Below are 24,294 nucleotides of genomic sequence, written 5' to 3'. Positions count from 1 at the left end.
ACACTGCGGTATAGTATCTGACTCACTTGCAACATACGTAAATCCGAATGAGAGGTAAGAGGTATTATATTTTTGTTTTATTCTTATTTCACCTTTCGTCACAGTTGTTTCGTCTCAGAGTAATACAAAAATTGCATTGCAAGGTTGCGGTGTGTCAAGAGAATAATTTTCAAACACGCGAGTTTTCCTTTATCGCCTGCTTGGCCTATTAAAGTTACGACGCTTCTTTTTATAGAATTAAATTCCAACTGAGCGTAATAACTACTATATATATTGTCAGATAAACAAAGCAACTGAGAATAGAAACCACCATTCGCACAACTGAACTACCTGCACATTTCCCGAAAATAATATTGATTCTCGAAAACACGTCTATTTTCGAATTCCTGTGTTAAGTTGCAACAATTACATTGTATTGATGCCTGCAGTATGTATTGTTAAACCAGGGAGATAAATTTACCATTATTCGTTTTCCAAAGAAAATTATACAGTGTTGTATTGTTTAGCTAAGCGGAGAAGAGAACAATCGAAATGTGAAAAAACGTCTTATTTGTTTTGTTTTCCAATCCATAATTTCTATTTTAAATATTTTTTTTTATTTCGAAGTCATGCGATATACCCTGAGTTCCTATCTGTCCGTCGTTAGTACTCGAACATACTAACGAGGAAATTCAGTATTAAAATAATCATTTCCGTTTGTAGGGTTTATAATAGTTACTTAAGGATAGGCGACAGAGCGTAAGTCCTGAAATTAGCGGTGAATCATTTTGTGCTGACGCATTGAGTTGAATGGAGACGCAAGTTAGAAAACAAGAGGCGGTGAAACGGTACAACAAAAAGGCAACAGATGCCAGCAGATTTTGATTGTACAGTGCTACCAATAATGATAACTCTAACAAGATACGATTCTATTCTTGACTCTATAAATAGAAAATGAAATCTTATGTCCGACGGTTTAGCGGGTGAGGCTGAATGAGACGGCGATGATGAGAAATGAGTGGAATGATGAAATGAAATTGTAGCAGGAAACGGGAGGACCCCCAGAAAACCGACGCATACGGTATTTGTCCACCACAAAGTTCACTTGGCACGAGTTGAGATCGCACCAGGGACCCTACACACCAGAGGTGAACGTTCTACCACCGAGTCACGGCGGCCCCTCGATAAATAGAATTGGATTTATTGTTAGTCACGATACTTATTATAGGTATGATTTTATTTGACCTTCTGAAGTCGAATAATGTTAATTTAATAAAACTTTTTGAACTCAGTAGCGTACCACTGACCACCCTGTCGCGTACGACCGGTAGTACGCGTATCACAGTTTGAAAACCTCTGCCATAATGTAACGGCCTTCATTTTCAAGGAGTACGTTACACGATTGTTCCCTTTAAGGTAGACGGATGATCAATGAAACTGAATGACAATAATGAATGAATAAATAAATTATGAAAGCATTGATGAAAATAGAATATAGGGGACCTCTGAAAAAAATCATATGAACATATATTGTCAATCACAAACTCATATGGCCTGGGATGGGATTAAACCAGGAACTTCTCGTGCCCTACCAAAATTTAAAAACATTACAATTAGTAGATAAACCATTGCACAACAGTGAGGAAGTTCTTGAGAAACAAAATGTTATTTTAGATTATAGTATTCTGTAAGTATTAAAATGTGCCGTAAAACTTTAAGAAGAATCTTGAAGGAAATACTGTACATTGTAAAATTCAACGAAATTATTGTGCTGGCAAAATGACTTGATCCGTGGCAAAAATGCGAACTAAAGCTCACACCCCGACACACCCACGCGTTGAGCCAATAGGGTTCAGCAACTGCTAAGCGAGAGAGCCTTAGCGAAAGAGAGCGGAATTCCTTCAGCCGATAGGAGCGCCTGAAACGGAAGACTGGGTGTCAAGTCAATGTGGCATATTTATAACAGTCTAAGAAGGCAGTTTTAAAGCCTCATTACCACTGGCGTCTCTGGCATGCAAACTTTGAGGGGGACATCAAAGAAAGTTATTTAAATGATACTACCTAGCCCAACCTGTCTATTAACTTCGATTCCATTTGTTACCTTTCTGCTTACCTTCACGGACCCCCTAAGGTATATCAAGAACTCAATTACAATCGTTTCACAGCCTGAACATTATACTCCAAATAAATATAATTATCATTATTTATATGATATTTCTGTCGTTAGTAAATAAATTACTTGTAAATTAGAATAAAATATTGAATATTTTGTATGTCAAAATATTGAGGAGGACGCGTCCCCCTCGTCCTCCCGCCAGAGACACCTGTGCTCATTACATTCTATTTAACCACTGGATATCAAGATCTTTCACACTGACGAGGGAACCTATCCAAGTGCAACTCTGACTTCGAGTCGAGACTATGGTCGTTGGATACCTTGTCCCAAAAGAACATAACACGAAAAGTGATACATCCTCGATCACAATCGTTGCAGAGATATAAGCGTGAAAAGTTAGAAATTGAGCTCCATACTATACATTACAAAGTCAGCTTCCGGGTCAGATTTTCCGGAAACGGTCAGGTAAGGAAACTCAGCGAATACATATCAAATTAGTGTTGGGAGCCCACCACCTTTTGAATGAAAATATGTAGGTTTTATTGACATTTTGACCAGTTGCCCGTTTGCACAGGGTCATCATAGAGAGTTGAGATTTGTTCTATCTTCATTTATTTAACAATAGCTTTCATACAATATGCTACTTGACCCCCGGTTCCATTTGCCAATTTTGAGTTGGACCCCGCCTGGGACTCTGCGAGTGCCCCGGGGGCAACATTTTTTCATTCAAAAGGTGGTGGGCTCCCAACACTAATTTGATATGTATTCGCTGAGTTTCCTTACCTGACCGTTTCCGAAAAATCTGCCCCGGAAGCTGACTTTGTAATGTATAGTATGGAGCTCAATTTCTAACTTTTCACGCTTATATCTCTGCAACGATTGCGATCGAGGATGTATCACTTTTCGTGTTATGTTCTTTTGGGCCAAGGTATCCAACGACCATAGTCTCGACTCGAAGTCAGAGTTGCACTTGGATAGGTTCCCTCGTGAGATTTTACAGTAATTTAAGAATCCTCAATGAATTCATCATATCTTTATAGTTTTCAAAATGACAAATAAAAGAAAATAATATCTAAGTTTAGATTTTATAATGATCAAGCACAGCATGAATTATAACTGGGGATTCTTTTAAAGACAAATACCTTTGAGTGTTTTTCTATTTACTTAGTTAGATTAGAAAAATACCTATTACAGGTAAACGGTATGAGATTTATTTGAGTTCTCAGTGAACGGTGGTTGAAAAGCAGAAACTACTTGCAATGCATATTTTGGGAAAAGTAAAAAATGTATTGGAAGTACTATTTATCTCTCTAATAATGGAAAACAGTTTTGTGACATTCTGCAATGGACAAGTCAAAGCAACAATGTTTACCTCTGTTCACAAGAGTCGTTTCAGATGCACAAGAACATACATAAAAGATTGCAGCAGTTTATCTACGTACCTTTCATATGGTTGATTTTCATAACGCCAATGTTCATGAATTTAGTCAAGATATGACTTGAATACTTTGCCTAGAGAGAAATCAATAATTAGCGAATAAATCCGTGTATTTGATTTTCGTTGTGTTTTATGTACTGTTGAGCAGTGTCGTACACACGTAAGATTTCCGAATTTAACTTCCTCCCTCCCTTGACCAAGATATTATGCAACAATTGAACAATTAGCTTATTAAGATAGTGAGACAAACCTACAATATATGAACTTTACAGCTTAATCCCCCCGTGATGAAATTCTTCGTACGCTAGTGTTGAGAAAATTTTATACCTAGTAACATACTGTATTTCCAGTAATTAAACTCTTGGAATGACGAACGAAAAAAAAAAAAAAAAATACGGTACACGAATAAAATTGTAGTGTCCTTAGTTTGTAATACTGACATACTCTAAGATTTCATTCAACACTTAAATATGAAATATATAGGGTGTTTCAAAACAATACCGACAACGTTTGGGAGGTGATTCCTGACACTAAGATAAGACAAAAAGTATAGACCAACTTGGGGGCACAAATGCTTCCTTTCGGAGTTATAGGCTGCCGAAATCATGAAAAATTCAAATTTAAAGGTCCATAGCCCATAAAACTATGGGACCTACAGAAGTCGGGCCAAGACTTCACTTAAGAACTAATACGTGTTCTATCGAAAAAAAAAAGTCTCAAAATCCTGCAATACTTCCGCAACAGTTTTTATAGTGGGAGTTTGGCTGTGGGTTTATAATTTGAAGTACTTACCAACTACCTCTATAAAAATTGTTGCGGAAGTACCAAAGGATTATGAAACATGGATATTTGGATAGGGCACATACTAGTTCCTAAGTAAATTCTTGACCCGACTACGGTAGGTCCCATAGTTTTGGAGCTATGGATCTTTAAAGTTCAATTTTTCATGATTTCGGCAGCCTATAACTCCTAAAGGAAGGATTTGTGCACCAAAGTTGGTCTATACTTTTTTTTGTCTCATCTTGGTGTCAGGAATCACCTTCCAAACGTTGTCGGTGTTGTTGTGAAACACCCTGTATAATAATCTAGTTGCCGTTTGATAAAATATAACTGTTGGGTGGCAACAGTGCTAATCTGTTGATAATGTGTTGTGAATCAAACAATGTCTACCTGCCGGTATTTGAAGACTACAAAATATCAGCGTTCTTAATCTATTAGTTTAAAGATCACAGAGGTGTATCAAGACAAATGGTTCACCCTGTATTTAAATGTTTTTTCGTCTTTCTTTTGCTTTCTTTTGAATTTCTCCGCCGATGCAATTTGTAGAATATACTTTTTTCATCCCGGTTTCCTTTACCATCTGAAAAAGACTGCAACTAAAGGTCATATGTTCTCCAAAGTGCTGTACGAAACTGTTGACTATAGTTTTTGTAAATATTGATAAGATAAATAAATAAATAAACGCACTTAGCTGAGAAGTATACAAAAGGCGCTCTGTTTTTTTTTCCCTCCAATTTCTCATCTTTTCATACGTAGCTGCCAACTTTACTGATACTTCACTGATAGATTCTGGGGTTTGACCTGAAAGAAAACAAAAAAATAATAAATCGATGCTAATTTATGGTGTCGTGTTTGGTGAAAGCAAGCAAAGATTAAAAAAAAAATAAGAAGAAGAAGAAGAAAACATAATCAACGGCTGAATCAAGAAAGTTTAATAAAAACTAACTAACTCTATGGCCTATGGAACCCGGAGGTTCAGTGCCGCGTTCACAAAAGCTCTCCACTGACTTCTATCCTTAGCTAATTGGATCCAGTTTCTACTTTGTATTCCTATCTCTGCGAGATCCATCTTAATATTATCCTCCCATCTGCGTCTAGGTCTTCCTAATGATCGTTTTCCTATGGGTCTACCAGTCAAGACTTTGAAAGCGTTTCTACTTTCTTCCATTCTAGCTACATGACCTGCCCACCTAAGCCTCCTAGACTTGACGACCCTAACAATGTTGGGTAAACCGTATAAACTATGTAGTTCCTCGTTATGAAGCTTCCGCCATTCCCCATTCTCGTTTCTCTTGGGTCCAAATATTCTTCTCAGGATCCTGTTCTCAAATACTTTGTCTATGTTCTTCCCTCAGAGTAAGCGACCATGTTTCGCAACCATACAGAACAACAGGCATGATTATCGTTTTATATATTTTAAGCTTCAAATTCCTCGACAGAATTCGCGACGACAAGAGATTTTGAACCGAATAGTAACACGAATTCCCTGCTTTTAGTCGACATTTAATTTCTTCGTGAATATGATTTTCGTCTGTTAATATTGATCCTAAATATTTGAAAGTATCCACTTTATCAAAAGTATTATTTAATATTTTAACGCCTCCACAATTTGCCGTATTACGGTCCCGACGCACTTCCATGTATTTAGTTTTCTCTGCATTTACTTCTAAACCCATGTCCCTGCAAGCGTTTAATAATATCTCTGCATTTATTTCTACTGTTCTCCTATCATCCCCTATTAAATTTACATCATCAGCCTATGCCATAACCTGGTGAATGCCGTTCAACTCTAGGCCCTGGTTGCTATCTTTGATTTTCCTTATGGCGTATTCCAGCACAAAGTTAAATAATAATGGCGACAACGCATCTCCTTGTTTCAGGCCATTTTCGACGTGGAAGCTCGTGGACAAAAATTTTCCTACCCGGACTTTACTTTGGGATTCACTTAAACATATCTTAATTAATCTAATTAGCTTTCTCGGTATTCCAAGCTCTGTAAGAACGTTGTATAATGTTTCTCTCCTAACCGAGTCGTAAGCCTTTCTGAAATCAATAAATAGTTAATGTACCGGGGTATTGTATTCCCACTTCTTTTCGAGTATTTGGCGAATGGTAAATATTTGGTCGATAGTTGATCGATTTCGTCTAAATCCGCACTGATAATCTCCAATAATTTCATCTGCGTATGGGGTCAATCTTGCTAACAGAATATTTGAAAGGATTTTATAGGATGTTGACAGAAGAGAAATGCCTCGATAATTATTACAGTCAGTTTTGTCGCCTTTCTTGTGAATTGGAACAATGATTGACTCTTTCCACTCTTGTGGCAATTCTTCCTTGTTCCAGATAAGGAGAATGAGTTTGTGTATCTTGTTCCACAATTTTTCGCCTCCAGCTAAAATTAACTCAGCCAGAATTTCATCAACACCCGGAGATTTGTGTTTCTTTAATTTCTTTATAGCGGCTTCCACTTCTATTCGATTGGGTTCTGGAATATACGGTTCTGCGGTGTGTATCTCCTTTTCTCCACGCACATTAGTTTTTGGCTGCGTGTTCAGCAAATCGTTAAAGAAATCTTTCCATCTATTTAAGAGGCTATCCGTATCAGTGAGAACTGTTCCGTCAGATTTCTTTAATATATAAGCACGAGGTTGATAGCCTTTCTTAAATTCGCTGATCCCCTTATACATGTCCCGAATATTTTTATTTTTACTATTATCTTCAAGTTCCTTAATTTTAGCTTTCAAAAAATCCCGTTTCTTTGTTCTAAAAGTTTTGGAAGTTTCCCGCCTGATATCTGCGAAATTTTGTGTAGTTATTTCATTCGGATTTTGTAGCCACTGTAATTTTGCCTGTTTTCTCTTCTCTGCTAGTTTAATGCATTCTTGGTCGAACCATGGTTTGTTCCTACGTATTTCCGCGTGTCCCAATTTTTCTATTGCTGAACTTTTAATGCTATCTCTAATTTCAATCCAAGTATCCTCAACACTAGTGCACTCCGAGTCTTCTAAAACCGCGAATCTATTCGAAACTTCAATCTGGTATTCCTCTCTTACCTGGCTCTCTTCTAATTTCTTTAAATTAAATCTCTCCGTTTTCGGACATTGAGTATTACCTATATTCAACGATAATCTCTCCCGTATTATCGCTGCTACCAGGTAGTGATCAGTGTCACAATCAGCCCCTCTAAACGACCGGACGTCAATTATGCTAGATTGTCTTCTTCTATCTACTAAAACGTGATCAATCTGATTATGTGTTTTTCCGTCTGGTGATGTCCAAGTGTATTTATGAACGTCGCGATGTGGGAATTTTGTACTCTTCACGATTAGGTTTTTGGATGTTGCAAAGTTCACGAGTCTAACACCGTTGTCATTACTTTCCTTATGCAAACTTTCGTTCCCTATAATCGGTTTGAAAATATCCTCTCGTCCTACCTTCGCATTGAAATCTCCTAATAGAATCTTCATATGGTATCGCGGGAGTTGGTCAAATATCCGTTCCACTTCTTCGTAAAAACTGTCTTTTATATCGTCATCCTTATCTTCAGTTGGAGCATGTACATTTAAAACAATAATATCACACCACCGTCCCTTAAGAGTAATAAAAGAAAGTCTGTCAGTAACAAATTCAACCCGTTTAATTGCTGGTAATATTCGTTTGTGAACAAAAAACCCTGTTCCTAACTGGTGATTTTTATTTCCTTCCCCGTAAAAGAACGTAAAATTTCCGGAATTCTCAGATCCATTTCCTTCCCACCTAACTTCCTGAACTCCTACTAAGTCCATCCTGTATCTCTCTAACTCACTCGTTACGGATTTTAACGCGCCTGCCCTATAAAGACTTCTAATATTCCATGTTCCAAATCTCATGTCCATTTTCTTTTGCTGATGTCGTGCCAAGTTATCAGTCCTTGTCCGAGGCTTTTGTGAATGTTTCTGAACAAGTACCTTTTTTTACAGGATGAGGGTGTTAGCCTTACCCAAACCCCCAAGCTGGAGGACCACTCCTAGTCGTCTGTCCGCGACTGCTTATTCAGTATATTCGCAGCTAACCTCTATATCTAGAGGCCTTCTCCTCGATCCGCAACCTGAGGACGCGCCATGCCGTGGTGACAGGAACCCACGTTAATGGAAGAAAGTTTAATAATAATACAAATAGTTTCATTTTTGAGGGCCCCTCTGACATTTCATTAGGATCACGCAAGTGGAACTTATTAGTTTGTAATGTTAGTACGTACAACCGTTACGTATAAGATTGTAATGTTCGTGTGTACAACCGTTCACCTTGTAATCATTAATAATCATAAATGTCAACAATCCCATGTGGATGAGTAACGCGTGTGCTCTCTGTGCATATAGACCCTTGTAAACTTTCCGGTTGGGGTGCTTGCCTTGAATACAAACTCTATTTCATTTTGAGTTTAGCGTCTATTTCAGCAGCGAGGCTATATCAGACGGGGAACTACAGCTTAACGTGGAATCCGAACCATATGAACTCCTGCCGGAAATCGAACCCCTGCCGGTCTCCAATGGCAAAGGCTCGAACCGCTTAGTTACACGGAGCTCGAATACAAATTCGAATAGGGGATTTGGGGGCATGGTGGCTCTGTAGTAGAGCGCTTATCTATGGTGCATGGGGTCCCTAGTTCAATTCCGGCCAAGCATGTGTAGGGTGTACTCTCGTTTTCTTCCACATTCTCAATCCACCAATTCTATCATCATTCACTTGCCGTAATGTTCGTCCCCTTAGCCTAAAGAGTGTAATCGTGGGACGTTAAACTGAAAGATTTCATTTCGTTTCGAATAGTGATTCGCATTAGGTCCCATCTCATATATGCTTAGTTCTGAAAACGAATTAAACTTCTACACATATGATGAGTTGGATTGAAGTTTAACGTTAGTTTTCAGCACTATGGCTATATGAGACATGGACCTAAAGTTTAAGATAGAATCCAAACCACTGTAATGTGTTCAGTACTCTCGCACGAGGAAATTGAATTCACGTGCGCTCTAGCTTCTAGACCTGCGAGGAGGAATGGCGTCATTATCTTATGGAACTGAAGAAAAATCGTGAAGAAAAGCTGCCAGGATGATTGGTTATCGGATTCAAATCCAGGAGCTTCAAATCACGAAGCAGGAACTCAGATCACTAACTCCCTCTCAATATCTCACTTGTTCCATTTGAAGTCCAAGCATTCGAAGGAAACAGTTTTTTTTTTTTTTTTTCATATACAGATACGTACACATGAATGTTGCTCATAAGCTGCTCTCCGATGTAAGTCCGGAGAAAATAGGATGATTATTTCAAAACATCGAACTCAGGACAAGAGAGTATCTTAAAATAAATGTCCGGACTTGGATCTTAATTCAGCTCTTTATTGCTGTTACTTAAAAAATGTTTGACCACGAATTACTTTAGCATTGCTTTTTCGTCTGAATGTCAAATTGACCTATCACGTTCTGAGATGGCGAATAAAGAATTATGGTGCTTAGAATTTTCAATCTTTGTCAAAGTGACTTCTCGTTAGTCGTCCTCATTACCCAGAATCTCTCAATTCTGTCTTTTGCCTGACTGAATACCATGTATTGGATTCATTCATTAGTTCGTGTCGTCTGAAACCAATGGATACATTTCTTGTTCGAGGGTTGAACTAATCAGACAAAGGATCACTGATGTATTCACTTATTTCACAATCTCTTCCAAATATTCAAGTAGTTGTTGAATAATAGTAATAAAAAAAAAAACTCTTGGTTTGGATGCATAAAAATCACCAATGAAATTATGCAGGTGCTCACAGTTTTCGAAGGATGTATCAAGGAATCCATTGTACAGGAACAGAAGAATTTGAAAATCTGTAGGAGCCATATCTGGGTAATAAACCGGATGAAGAACCACCCAATTGGAGTTGCTGAATGGCAATGGTTGTCATGTGTGTCACATGTGGTTTACTGTTGTCCATTTGGGTGATGATGCTATGTCGTTTATCGTACTTGGCAATTTTTATTCAAGTGTAGCATGAACACGTTAGAATTGATCACAATATACAGCATCAGTGATGGTACGATTACGGGGTAGAAGTCCAGTGTGAATAGCCCCTCCCATGTTCCACGAGAGACACAACATTGTTATCTTGGGATGCATATCCTGTTTGGGAAGTGGTGTTGCCTTTCTGTTTGGACTGATCCATTCTTTCCTCTGCTTAAAGTTCACATACAGGCACTATTTCTTATCTCCGATAACAATTGTAAGATAAACGGCTGATGTTGGCGACAGGATTCACGTTAGCGTTTGACAATACGCTAATTCTTGTCGTCTGCGCTAAGTAAATGAGGCACCAACAAAACCAGTTTTTGAACCTTTCCCATACGTTGTTGGTGGCGCACAACAGTTGCCTATCCACTGCCCGTAACGAATTCCTGGGTGCTTTGACGTGGATCACGGCGAATCTAGTTACTCAAAATATTCTTATGAAAGTGGGATGAGCGACCAGAATGTGGAGCATTGTTCAAGTCAAAATTTCTACCTTTTAAACCATTTCCAGATGGTGCTTTCTGCAATAGCATCCTGTAAATACACTGCATAGATTTGTCTGGATGCCTCTGAGTCAATCCATTCTAAGTGATCAAGCATGTGCCGCTCGATTATCTCAAAAAAATCTAATTTTTTCATGAATGTTTGTCCTATATAAGAGTACTTCAAAACCATAATTAATTATTATTTTAAACATTACATGGCGACGCAGCGGCTACCGCCATTTTGCGTTTTCATCGAGTGAGTGTTCACTGACTGGGGAATGTAGATCAAATGAAAGGACAACAGTCTTCTTCTGCATGAGTTGACAGTTAAAACAAGAATAAACATGATTCAATATCACTGATATAGCAAGCAGCAAGAGCAGTGAGTACCTACGGACTTTTTGTCAAGTGTACATTTTGACTTTTTCTCGCCTTCTGTGATAGCGGCATTCTTCACCAGTGCTGCCGTGGGTGTGATAAGACAGTGAATCACAACTAGAAGAAAGAAACGAGCTTAAGAACCTTGACTGGACTAACCATTCATCCTACTTTATTTTACGTCATCACAACAACGAATTTCCAGTTGAATTTGAGAACAAAACATCTTTTAGAGTATGACATCATTCCTTAACAACATTTGACATTTGAGAGTATATCATTTGACCCATTTCCGCCCCAAAACACAAAACGCGCTTTGTTGTGTGTTATGATATACTAAAGGAGTAACTATTCCCAAAATTTCAGATATTTTTATGCAGGCCCATTGGAGATATTGGCCAGTGAAATATGCCAAATTGGCATAATTCCGTAACTTTATGATTTTTTCCAGGCCTTTGGGACCAGCTACAGCTCTGCAAATTTTTGAGCATAAACTTATGACCCCGGACTACATGCACACACAAATTCAGACCTCTACGTCAGTTTCTTCCTCTTCGCAAATATGTCTTTAATGTCCAAAAATGTTTCTACTATAGGTCCTGATTTCATCCCTTTCAAGTGGTTTTAGGCAAAGATGTTAAGATATCAAAGTTTTAGCTCTGCACAAGTTGGACATGTCCAGCAGTTTTCACTTTGGTAGGACAAATACATGCTGAGATATTCAAAACAATGTAAACGCCTGAAATCGAGAAAACGCAAAATGGCGGCAGCCGCTGCGTCGCCATGTGATGAAAAAGATAATTAATTGTGGTTTTGAAGTACTCTTATATAGGATTAACATTCATGAAAAAAAAATATTTTTTTTTTTTTCGAAAAGATAGAGTGGCAATTTTCCTTTTTTCTCGATCACTTAGAATAGACTGTCCCCTCTGCGACACTAGAAAATTTGTTGAACTCGTACAAGAGAACATGTTGGAGATTATCCTTTTTTTCAACTTCATACTTTAGACTCTGAAAAACAAAACAAAAATTGATTAGCCGTAGCGAAACCACAAATGGTACTATAAAAAAGTGTGATTTGGTTTTCCCTAGCACCACCATCATCACTGATATCTAGCAGAAAATTCCTGAGAATGAACGGATCACGTTAATGAATCAACCCAATATTTTGTATTTCGCCGAATGATGAGATTTCTTTCTTGCATAGTAACAGATATGTGTCGACTAGAGAAAGCTGGTTTCAGTAGCGCAACATTTAAATGAACTAGGCCTGTTTAGCCATAGAAGCAAATCTCGCCGTTGCTATTATCTTGTACGTAGCTTAACGAGTCATATTATAAAATAGAGATCTGCCTATACAACAAAATCGTGAAGCCATACGTCACAGTTTCGGCACCCCCAGTTTGCTCGCTTCGCCCTCTAAGATCGGTGTTGTGATGTTACCGATACCAGGCAGTGAAGAATTCTGATGGCTGTGCATCACGTATCCATACATATAAAGTAGATACAGACAGATAATTGCTATAGATTGTATAAACAGGGACTTCCATTGCTGTATTAGTAGTTGTGTGCGGCTTAGCATTATCGTGTGAACGGAGACAATACTTCCTCGTTTGCAGAGTACCTGTTGGTCTTGATCTCCTGTAACGATGCAAGTGTGTTGATGTATCGGTCTTAATGGTCGTATTACAAGTATTCCTTAATATAAATTAATACAATAATCGAATAATACCGTTATTCGCTGTTTATCATTACTATTATGTATTTATTTTATTTAGCTGTATTCTATATTTTAGCAAGACTTAGTGAAGAGTGCACTGTAGAAGCAATGGAGAATTACTTATAGGTCCAAGCTGCTCTCCGAACTCAATATTTTGTTTATATAATTTATTCCATTTTTAGTTTAAAATGTATGTGTGATACATAAGCATATGTTTCACGTTTCACACCAGTAAAACACATACCCAAAGTTTTTACATATATCAAAAGTAATATACTAATGAACAGTGGCATATGCAAAGGAGGTTACCTGGTTCGTATCGTCCCCCCCCCCTTCTAGAAGATGTGCAAAAATATGAATTTACCGTAAGACATGAATGAAAAATTTTGCATATCTTGGTGAAATGAACTTCAATCTTCCTCACTTTTCCCCATTGATGGCATTCAGTGTACGCCACTGCTAATGAAAAACATAAAACTCTACTGATGTTAATGCAGAATTCTATGCCCGCAAATCCGCGGTGGCTTAGTGGTAGATCGTTCACCTCTGGTGCATGGGGTTCTTGGTTCGATCCCAGCTTGCGCCAAGTGAACTTTGTGGTGGACAAACACCGTATGCGTGGGTTTCCTCGAGGTTCTTCCGTTTCCTCCCATTTTCTACATTCCACGATTTCATTCATTTCTCATCGTCACCATCTCCTTTAGTCTAGCCGGCATATGCGTTGAACGTGAAACTCAAAGATTTCATTTCATTTTTTTTTTATCCCCCTAATCTCTCCCACAGGCAAACGCTGGGATAATACTGCTGGTTCTCCATTTGAAGATTTTACCAGTAGCCAAATACCATGAAGTGCCTTTTTTTGCGTTTAATGTGGGATTCTTATATTTGTACTACAGAACATTATCATAACTATTTCCCATACACTTTTAATTTGTGTGGGTCTTCATTTTATTTCTTGAAAGTTCCCACTATTCTAATAGTCTTTACAACTTCGTATTTTCCAGTTTTCTCATCTCTACAATTGGATAAGTTAAGATTTTTTGTTATTATTATTGTATATGGTACTTTCTAGATGAGCACAAAAGATCATTAGTTGTAGTGATTATAGAAGAGAATTCCCATTTCTTACCATGAATGCACAACATTGTCATGGCCCCATGCTGGGACCAGTTGCAATTTTAGGTCACAATGTGTTATTACATGTAGAGATTGTAGAGATACGGACAACATTGTGTAGATATTGTATTTCTTTTTTTTCTTTTTGGTTAAATTTTCTTTTCCTTTTTGGAACGTGACACATGTGTATAACTCGTGTTTTCATTTCGTACTTGTATTATTTACAGAATAGGTTAATTAAGCGTGACTTTGTTTCGTACTACTGTAGACACCGAAAATTAAAATCTTCTTTCTTTAATAACTAAAAGTGTACTGTGCAAGGACTATGGACATGGAACGTAGATACGCACATACTCACACACAAATACTTTTCTTAGAATGTAATATTCAGAGTTTTAAATCTCTCTCTCTCTCTCTCTCTCTCTCTCTCTCTATATATATATATATATATATATATATATATATATATATATATATATATATATATATATATATATATATATATATATATATATATATATAATATGCAAATGAAAGTGACTATGTTTGTGACTGAACTTTTGAATCACCAGACCGATCTCAGTCAAATTTTCAACATAAATGAGGTTCGGGCCTGGGATGGTTATCATTTCATTTTGACGGTACAATGTAGAGAGGGAGAGGGGAAGATATATATATAAAAATAAATAAAACTTAACAACTCTTGAACCAGAGACCGATCTCGATCAAGTTTTCAACATAGATGAGATTCGGGCCTGATATATAATATATGTATAATAGAAAATGATCGATATTAGTGTCGAATCCACAGTTTTCGGGGTCGCTGAGACGAATAGTGACACTTTCAATGCTGTTTAAATCCAAACTCAGACCCATTAGTACTTCTAAGGGGGGGAATGGTGACATATAACAGTAATTGAAAATGACTGATATTAGTGTTGAATTTATAGTTTTTAGGTCTCTAAGTAGATTGGTGAGTGTTTTGGTGCCCTTTATATCCAAAATTAAAGTATTCTCCCCGTGCGAAGGACGGGAATTCTGCTACTCCTTTTATAAAATAGAAACATTACATGAATCACTCAATAACTGCGGCAATATTCATCCGTCAGTTGACAAGTTTCAGAGCAGAAAGAGTAGGAGATAATGGAAAATAGTCTCTTGTAACGCTGCTAAAACTATTCGAGTAATTTTACTTCTATTATGCGAATATTCGTTTCCAATATTTGAACGATTGTTGTCGATAATCATTCGTTATTCGAATAAATGTTCGAACAGTTATTCGAATCACGAATTTTGGGAGAATCCATTGTGTGAATATTAGAATAATGAATTATTCTAATTTAAAGAGCACTAGGCTCTTGATATTAATTGTGACCCAAGAATAGCTTATATCTCCCAGTACACTCTAGGGAGCAGGGAAGCTTAGAGGAAGAACACTTACCTACGGTGTGTGGCGTCCCTGGTTCGATCCCCGGCTAGGTTAGTTTGTAGTGTACAACATCATGTCTATGGTTTTTAACTCCGTGGGGCGCGGTGGCACAGTGGTAGAGCGTTCACTTGTGGTGCATGGGGTTCTTGGTTCGATCCCATCTCGCGCCAAATGAGCTTTGTGGTAGACAAACACTGTGTGCTTTGGTTTCTTCAAGACTCTCTCGTTTCCTCCCACTTTCTTCATTCCATCATTTCATTCATTTTTCATCACCTCTGCCAACTTTAGCCTAGCCGGCATAACTGTGGGGCGTAAAACTTAGATTTTTTTCGGATTACGCCTATTTCATCTATTTTCATTCCACCAATTCTTCCAACATCATTAACTTTACTTAATCATCCGATCCCGATAGCCTAAAGGGCATAATCATGGGATTAAACTGGAAAATTTCATTTTTAGTTCTAATTGTAATAGTGAAAATTATGCATTAACAAGACTAGAGGTAAAACGATAATTTAATAAATTTTCGATTATGACTTCTATTTTAGTAAGAGTATGTCTATGTTTCGTGTGTAGTTACTTGCATAGTACGTATGTTGTTCATTTAAAGCAGCTTAATATACACGTATCATAGGGTTTTTTATAGTTCTGATTAATCGGCTTTTCCCTTTTGAGGGCAGCAGTCATTGCACTAGAAACTTTTTAATCACTCTGTGTATGTGTGTGTGGGGGTGGGAGGGTGGGTGTGCACCTAGTGCTTTTTTTTTCTGGGTATCACGGAAATTACAAAATTCACTGAAACAGTCAACATTTGTTAATTAATTTCTTTAATCAATGGCCGTGCTTTAGTCGCTTATTTTAAATAAATTATGCACCATTCTTTCGAAGAATTAATTATTTATAATAAATCCCTTTGTAGTCGGATACTGTTTTAGATAAAATATTTAATGCTTATAAATCACAAAGTCCAGGAGATAAAAGAATAAAACAAGTAGCGCTGTAACATTGTACACTACATGAAGGAGTTTCGTTTATCACAGTGTACACAACGTGAAAATTGAAGTTTGAGCCCTCTCGAAAACTATTGTAAGATTAATTCAGTAAGATATAAGATGTAAAAATACTATAGTTAGATTTATATTTAAAAATAGAAAATAATGAAAATGACATTTAAATTAGCTCAGTAAAAAGTCATTTAGTTCCATTTTAGCATTATATTCCATGGACAGATTAGTATGTTAAATCCTGAGCACTGCACTAACCCGCTAGTCTCAACAGCATTGCGGGTAGCCTATCCAGAAATGATGACATCCATAATTAGTCTCATAGGAATACATTGGAAACCGATTGTTTGATTGTCCATATCTTGCGGTCAACTAAGTGGATCACGTCCATTAACGAACTCAGTTTCCTGTACATCCTGGCCAAAATTCATGGTGAGCCATCAAGTTATTCTTGAGATGTTGTCTCTCCTGGATGGACATACGAACAGACACACACACACATACACACACACATTATATATATATATATATATATATATATATATATATATATATATATATATATATATATATATATATATATATATATATATATATATATATATAATATATGTGTGTGTGTGTGTGTGTCAGACGTTGCATCGAGTAGAGTATTCTGTTTGCCCTAAACGTCCCACTGTCATGGAATGACCACGAATATATTATATATTATATATTATATAGTGGAATATATTACGAACAATACCAAATCAGAAAGCATCTTCCCTGACTTGGTAAATATGGTACTCTACACCAGCGTTTCCCAACCTTTTTCAACTTGCGGCACACTACAGGTGTAACTTGATTCCTTGCGGCACACTCATATATTATTATTATTATTATTATTATTATTATTATTATTATTATTATTATTATTATTATTATTATTATTATTATTTGTAAATATAAAATACAGTGGTATTTTTTTCTCTGTAATTACTGACCTCCTCACAGAGAAGAAAGCTCGATCGCTGGTTTTCCCCCGTGATAAATCATTATTCATATTTTACATTCTAATTTAAAACTTGACAACAATTGCAATGAAATACAGGACGCAGATTTCTAAAAATACAATTCTTTTTTCTAAAACTGTATCCAACCTTTCACAAAGAAGATAGATCACTAAATAATGAACGAACAAACAAATCTCTTACTTTTAAAACACAAATGTAGGTAATTTGTGTGCACGTTTGCTTTGTCGAAAGGATTGAATAATATTTTAAAATTTCAAGTTACGAAATCGTCTGCAACAATAAACAAGCAATAATGGTCATAACAATGATAACAAATACTTTTTTCAACGTTAAAAATGTACAGAAAAGTAAGTCAGTATGAAACTTGAAATTATAGATTCATAGTAGAGGTTCATAGTAATGTGAAATACAAATATACATTTTTCCCTATGTCTTGCAATTTGATTGCTATAAAATTAATAATTTTGTTTCAATTTTCTCGCGGCACACCAGCAGCCCACTCGCGGCACACCAGTGTGCCGCGGCACACCGGTTGGGAAACGCTGCTCTACACGAACAACTTCCACCTACAAAAGTTATTTATGTTTCCCAATAATCTTTTCAATGACCTATCAGATAGCATACCATGCAATGCAATTTAAATTTTCCTTCAGTCTTCTCAACAATGCATTTCCCTTCATCGTCCATTCCTCACTCAAAAACTTGAGTACTGCTATGACAACTCAGTTAATATAGAAATCGGAAATTGTAGTGGATTTTTTACCATTTTCGGTTTCAATAGAAAAATTAATGTGCAGATGAGATATATATTCTTGAAATGCTTAATTGATTGCAGAAAACAACTTCTTGCTATCGATTACAGTCTATAGCGATTTAACAATAAAACCGGAAGTGGTTGATTTCTGCTACTTCCGGTTTGAATAGAGTATTAAGAGAGAATATGGTGATTTTATTCTTAGAACGCTATAAATAGGTTTCAATAAACCAGTTCTCACTATCTCTTAGCGTTTTTGCTCTATGTAGATCAATATTGAAACCGGAAGTTGTAGTGGATCTCTACCACTTCCGGTTTTAATAGAGAGTTAAGGATGGAGAAGAAATATTTTCTTGGGACGCTAAGTCGATTGCTGAAAACCGCTTCTCGCTATCTATTACCGTTTTTATTCTGTAGTGATCAACGTAAGAACCGGAGATGGCTCATTTTTAATACTGCCGACATGAATATCACCCACACGTGCAAACTGGAGTCCTTCTTTTTGTTTCTCCGCATCCTGGCCAAAATTCGATGATGATCCATCATATAATTCTTGATTTATTTTATCTGTTGGACGAACGCGCACACAGACAGATTAAATGTATATATATAAGAACAAATTTCAGTAAGTCAATCTCCTTAAAAAGAAAGATAGGAAATATCATGACATGTCAAAACGTGTGTGCTGTACTCTACAATATGATGATATTCATATTGCATGTTACAGCTGAATACAGGTCGTTCAACACGCGAGCTGATGTGCTACAGATCTGTTTGGTACTATTTTTCTACTTTTATCAATTGAACATGATCTGAAGCATATGTAGAATGGGGCTATTCATATTTCAAATGTAGTGTTAATGTAACACTATGTCTCATTAGTCATGGCTATTGTTCGTAGATGTACTGATGATATGTTGTCATTATTCATTCATGCGGAATGTCGTAGTAAGAGGAAGTGAGAGAGAGACAAACATCTCGTTTTTTCTGTGTGAAGTGACATCGACCGTATGATCTTTGTAGCAATATGGAAATTAAAGAAGAAATAAATTCATATAAAGGTCAGTGCTTCTTTTCTTTTTTATGTAGTCACGGTTTCCATGCGAATATCTGTAAATATTTTGGTGTTGTAAAAGTAACTACAATGAGGTGGAGTTAAGATAGTGCCTTACAGTGGAAAATCAGCGCCCGGGGCGAGAGTATACGATGGCGCCCCCGTACATATGAGTGAGATCGATAGACCAGCCGCGAAGCGCCACCATTGTTGGCGAGAAGTGTAAGAAAATTTTCAAAAATAAACCCTGCTTTTCCTAGATTTTGAGCACTTTTTATTACTCTTTCCCTTCCATTTTATATATGTGCATATGCATTTTCCTAACATGAGTAACATTATAGGACCACTTCCTAAAGCAGGAAGAGGATTTAAGTAATACTAGTTGATCTAAAATATTCCAAGTAATTTTTCCTCTCTTTTTTTATTTTCCTTCTTTTCTTTTTTACTTCCGAATTTTGCGCCCTCATACTTTGGCGCCCAGGGTCGTTGCCCCACTCGCCCCTCACGGCACAGCACCGAGTGAAGGTCTAAAAAGGGCCGCTTTTGTTTCGTAGATCGGTACCGTGTGCTTCATGTTATCTGGAGTTCTTGTTCTGGAAGAAAGGTATGCTGGGGCGTCCCTTTCAGCAACAAGGCTATATGAAACGTGAATCTATTTTAACGTGGGATCCGAACCAAATGAGATTCCACCGAGAATCGAACCCGGGTCTCCCGCACCTAAGGTGAATACGGTAACCATATACTGAGATTATAAATAACAGAACATTCTATTGACGTGGGGTCCGAACCACGGACCCTAGGTGGTATAGTCGGTGGGTGTACAGATAATTTTTCAAGATCAACATAGGCCTTTCCCCACGTCATCGATCCCGTTAATTTCTATTTGGATTGTTTCTTGAAGTTTGGTGCCCTCTTTTCAGCACCAAGGCTATGAGATGTCGATCTCCCACCGAGAATCGAAGCCGGTATCACGTTGTACGTAAGGCGTATGCGCTGGCCACTAGACTGAAGTGATGGCTAATTTGCATATTGACACACTTTAAAAGATATATTGGTAAAATTACAACTAATCGATGGAAAACTTGTGCGAATGTGTTGTTACATTTGAGTACAGAAAAGACCATTTTGCAATAGGGGGTTACTCATGCTCAAGTTCACAATAGTCAATGGGATCCAATACCTATGTTTCAAAAGACAGAATGTTGCAAATATAATAATAATAATAATAATAATAATAATAATAATAATAATAATAATAATAATAAGTGGGTAATTGACTTTCGAATCCTTTTAGCATGTGAAAACTCGTCCTCCTAAGAAAGTTATGTCCCCTAGAAAAATCTGCTGAGTACACCGCAAATACGATACTTTACGCAAAACATTTAATACCTTTTCTTAAAGCTCGTTTTTAAAAAAAAGACACATAAAATGTGTTTCTTTCGTAAATTTCCGTGTGTTCGTGGTTTTATTTTACATTCCCACATCACTAATTGTACTACCTGGATACTGAAATCGGATGGTGGTTTACGATTTCTTTTTTAATTTTCAGAAATTTCGTTTTTCGACATTTTGAAAAAAAATCGTTCTCGATGATTTTTAGTTCTTAATTTTTCGATGTCTTTTCACTTTTCGATTTCTTCATTTTTGATAACTTTTTTTTTTTTTTTTAATGTGACCATCTCTACTGAAAACTATTTCCCTGTTCTGATTTACAGAAGTTTCCAATTTTGGAAAAACTATTAAGGGACAGCGTCGTCGAAGTAGGAACGAGTGGCCATAAATTCAAACTCTTGTTAAGCAGTTTACAGGGTTATATGCATTTTATTTGTTTTTCATTAACATTTTATTTGTATGTTACTGTTGGAAGAAAGTGTGATTTACTAATAAACTTACACTGTAAATTCAACTGCAAACTGGGGAAAGACGTGGTTTCTGCAGGATAATCACACAGGATATACAACACGGAAAAAAAGTTACATTCTTGGAAAATGTTTCTTGGGGGGGGGGGGTCATTTAGCAGGGGATTTAACCTTTGAGATCACTTTATCTTTCTTTCTTGCGCCTACGTACGGGGGAAAATATGAAGTCCAGTGCCTATTTAACGCATTCTCAAAGAGTAGGGGAACTGCTTGAAACGTTCACCTTTGCATGGTAAGAATTTATCACGATGTTCCGTCGAATGTTTCGCAACATGATTCAACTTGTGTATACAGAGTAGGAAGCTGTGAATGGCGCACGTTCTCACTGTATGCTTGAATTCCGTGGGTCTCAGACTTGTTGAGCAACCTATTTCCTTGATATGACAGTAAGAAATAACGCTTGAAGTAAGTGCAACGTTACATGCTCTTAACCTTGTAGGGTTGCATAACGTGTAGGATATTTATACTAATCTGTTCCAGATTGTAGCTTCGTTCCTGATGTAAGCCATAGAGGCAGTAAATCAAAAGAGTATTTTTACTTTAAGAATATATCCTCCCCCCCAAAAATCGAAATCGAAGTTGTACTCGTTACCAAGAGAAAATGTTCTATTTGATTTACGAAGAAAGCCTTCGGAACAACCATTTTCAACTTGTGACTAAATTTAAAATTCAAGCAGGTAGTATTTTAAAATTCTACTATTATTATTGTTATTACAGCGTATAACAACTCGATTAGTTAGAATTCGTCTCCTTTTATCACTTAAGTTATATTAGACGTTCTTATACTGTTTAAGGTGAAACTCAAGTCACGTGTATTCCCCATCGGAAGTCGAACCCATATCTCTCTTCCGTATCAGAGATGGAAATTCAAATCATTTATCTAGGAGGAAACGTTCCACATAACAATTTCGATGTGATAGATAGAAACTGATTTCAGTCACTTGATGGTGGCAACACTGCGGTGGAATACCCCAGGTGGCAGTTTTTAACTGCGTGGCGTCTGCGTCGAGGTGACTATTGTGTTTTTCAGATGTAAAGCATCACGGGCAGTAGCCAATGCTGTGCGATATTCCGCGCGGTGTTGCCGTATTTCGGACTCCCCTTTCCCTTCTCGCTCTTCCTCTAGTTGAGATTATTACACATACATTGGCAACATTATTCACAATGTAAATATACTATTCCAGCAAACTCAAAGATTTTGGCTGTGTATCCTAGAAGTATATATAGCAACTGAATAACCTACCTATTAACTTATTCCAGTGGAACTGCTAAACGTTCGTCTTCAACACTACTTCCACTATCGTCTATGTCAATTAATATTTCGCCATTGTCTGAATCTGACTCTTGTAAATTTTTTATTATGAGTTCCAAAAATTGTAAACACACACACAAAAAAAAAAAAAATTCTTCGAGCTTCACTTCGTAGCACTTTTTTTTTTTTTTAAAGAAAATTCCGCACTTGTACTCGGTTTCCTTAAAGACATTGTCAACTATAATTTTGGAGAACAAATGAACTACCACGAAAGAAAGCAACCTAGACACTGATGAATTCTGTTTATGCTAGAAGAAGAGAAGTTGCGTTCCTACACACACAATCAGCTCCTTTGCTTCCATGTAATAACATACTCTTATACTTGATGTAGGTCTCACAACAACAATCCATCTGATTCGTAAGCAACACGATATGGTCGAGTTTGTTTTGGGTTACAATAATTTATGACACCACTCAGACGCCTGGTGCTTTTGCATCCCTGCTAGAGGAGTAAAGAAGGAGTACGTAATTGGCCACACATACGTAAGGTATTGAAACGAAGAAAAAAAATCATACTGCGTTTCTTCTGTCGAATAAGGAAGAATCTTGCATGAAGGCAATTTCAAAACAATATTACGAATGTCCCATACCTTCTGTTCTTCCACATGAGCTCCCGCCGGGAATCGAATATATATATATATATATATATATATATATGAATCAAATTGCAGAGGCTTGTTATTTAATTCGATCGCTTACTATTCTCAAGGGTGTAGAAACGGGGGAAAAGCGGGCCTTGACTTTCCAAACTATTTCCAGCCCCGAAATGAGGTTCATCTAGTATATGTTTAGTAAACTTATTTAATAATTAATGCAAATTAGGAACGTTTATAATAAAATAAGATTTTTAAAAAAAGAAAAAAGAAAACATCATCAATACAGTTTCTGTACCTAATTACAAGGACGCTGATTTCTCTGTAAATTGGGGGGGGGGGTGCATTCAGATGCAGAAAGCATATATGATGATTTAAAGACAAATTGCATTCAAATTATGCCTAATATTGCACATTTACAAATAAAATGAGGGGCCCTGGCTCCCTCAGTCCCCCCAGGATCTCTCACTACTATATTATTGCATAATAATATCTGAGTTGATATTTTTTCGAGTTTTTTTCCTTTTAGTATTTTAACCTACATAAACACAAAGTCGGATAAACAGACTGCTAGAAACAGCATTTGTTTTCTTATGAATAGCTTATTGATTTATCTCTTACAATCCGCTTTTCAACTTCAGTACTGTTAAGATCCGTCTTTTGTTAAGGTAGCATCGAGAAAACATAATATGTGTATAGTATACATGGTGAGTTAAAATGCTTTCATATTCTGAAAGAGGTCATTTGTTCTGTTTTTAATGTGTGAAAAGCTTTCCTCTCCCTGAAAGTAATGTTCCCCTAGAACAACCTGTTGGTTACACCCCTGATTATCCTTTAATAAAAGTTGAGTTCCATTTCCAAATCGAAGAAAAATCCACTGGAAATTAGACGGGACTCAACGCTCGTTTTACTAATTGTTTTATATGGAAACCTTTCAAAGCGTGTATCATGACAACCAATTATCATAAAAAGATGTAGTTTTCACGTATGTGTTCGTAATTCTTTTCTCTACTTCGTAAAGTGAGCAGTTAATGTGCTAATACAATATTTCTAATAAGCGCCTCTGCTATTGTCAAGATTCGCAGTAGCGCGAGAAGTCAGCGTGCAGAACTGCTTGTCGCGAATTGTCAACACCGCTCAAAGCCAATTGGACGCCGCGTAAAGCCAACTC

General features: G+C 36.9%; 1 protein-coding gene across 1 annotated transcript in view; it reads left to right on the top strand.

Moving 5' to 3' along the window:
• Positions 1 to 24,294, top strand: part of Mgat4a (alpha-1,3-mannosyl-glycoprotein 4-beta-N-acetylglucosaminyltransferase a) — a 726,029-nt gene that overhangs the window by 98,270 nt on the left and 603,465 nt on the right. The window lies entirely within an intron of this gene.

The sequence above is a fragment of the Thermobia domestica genome, chromosome 10, assembly GCF_964235325.1.
Source record: "Thermobia domestica chromosome 10, izTheDome1.hap1.1, whole genome shotgun sequence".
Taxonomy (NCBI): domain Eukaryota; kingdom Metazoa; phylum Arthropoda; class Insecta; order Zygentoma; family Lepismatidae; genus Thermobia; species Thermobia domestica.
The sequence above is the reverse complement of the archived record's forward strand: the minus strand, read 5'-3'. Positions and strand labels throughout refer to the sequence as shown.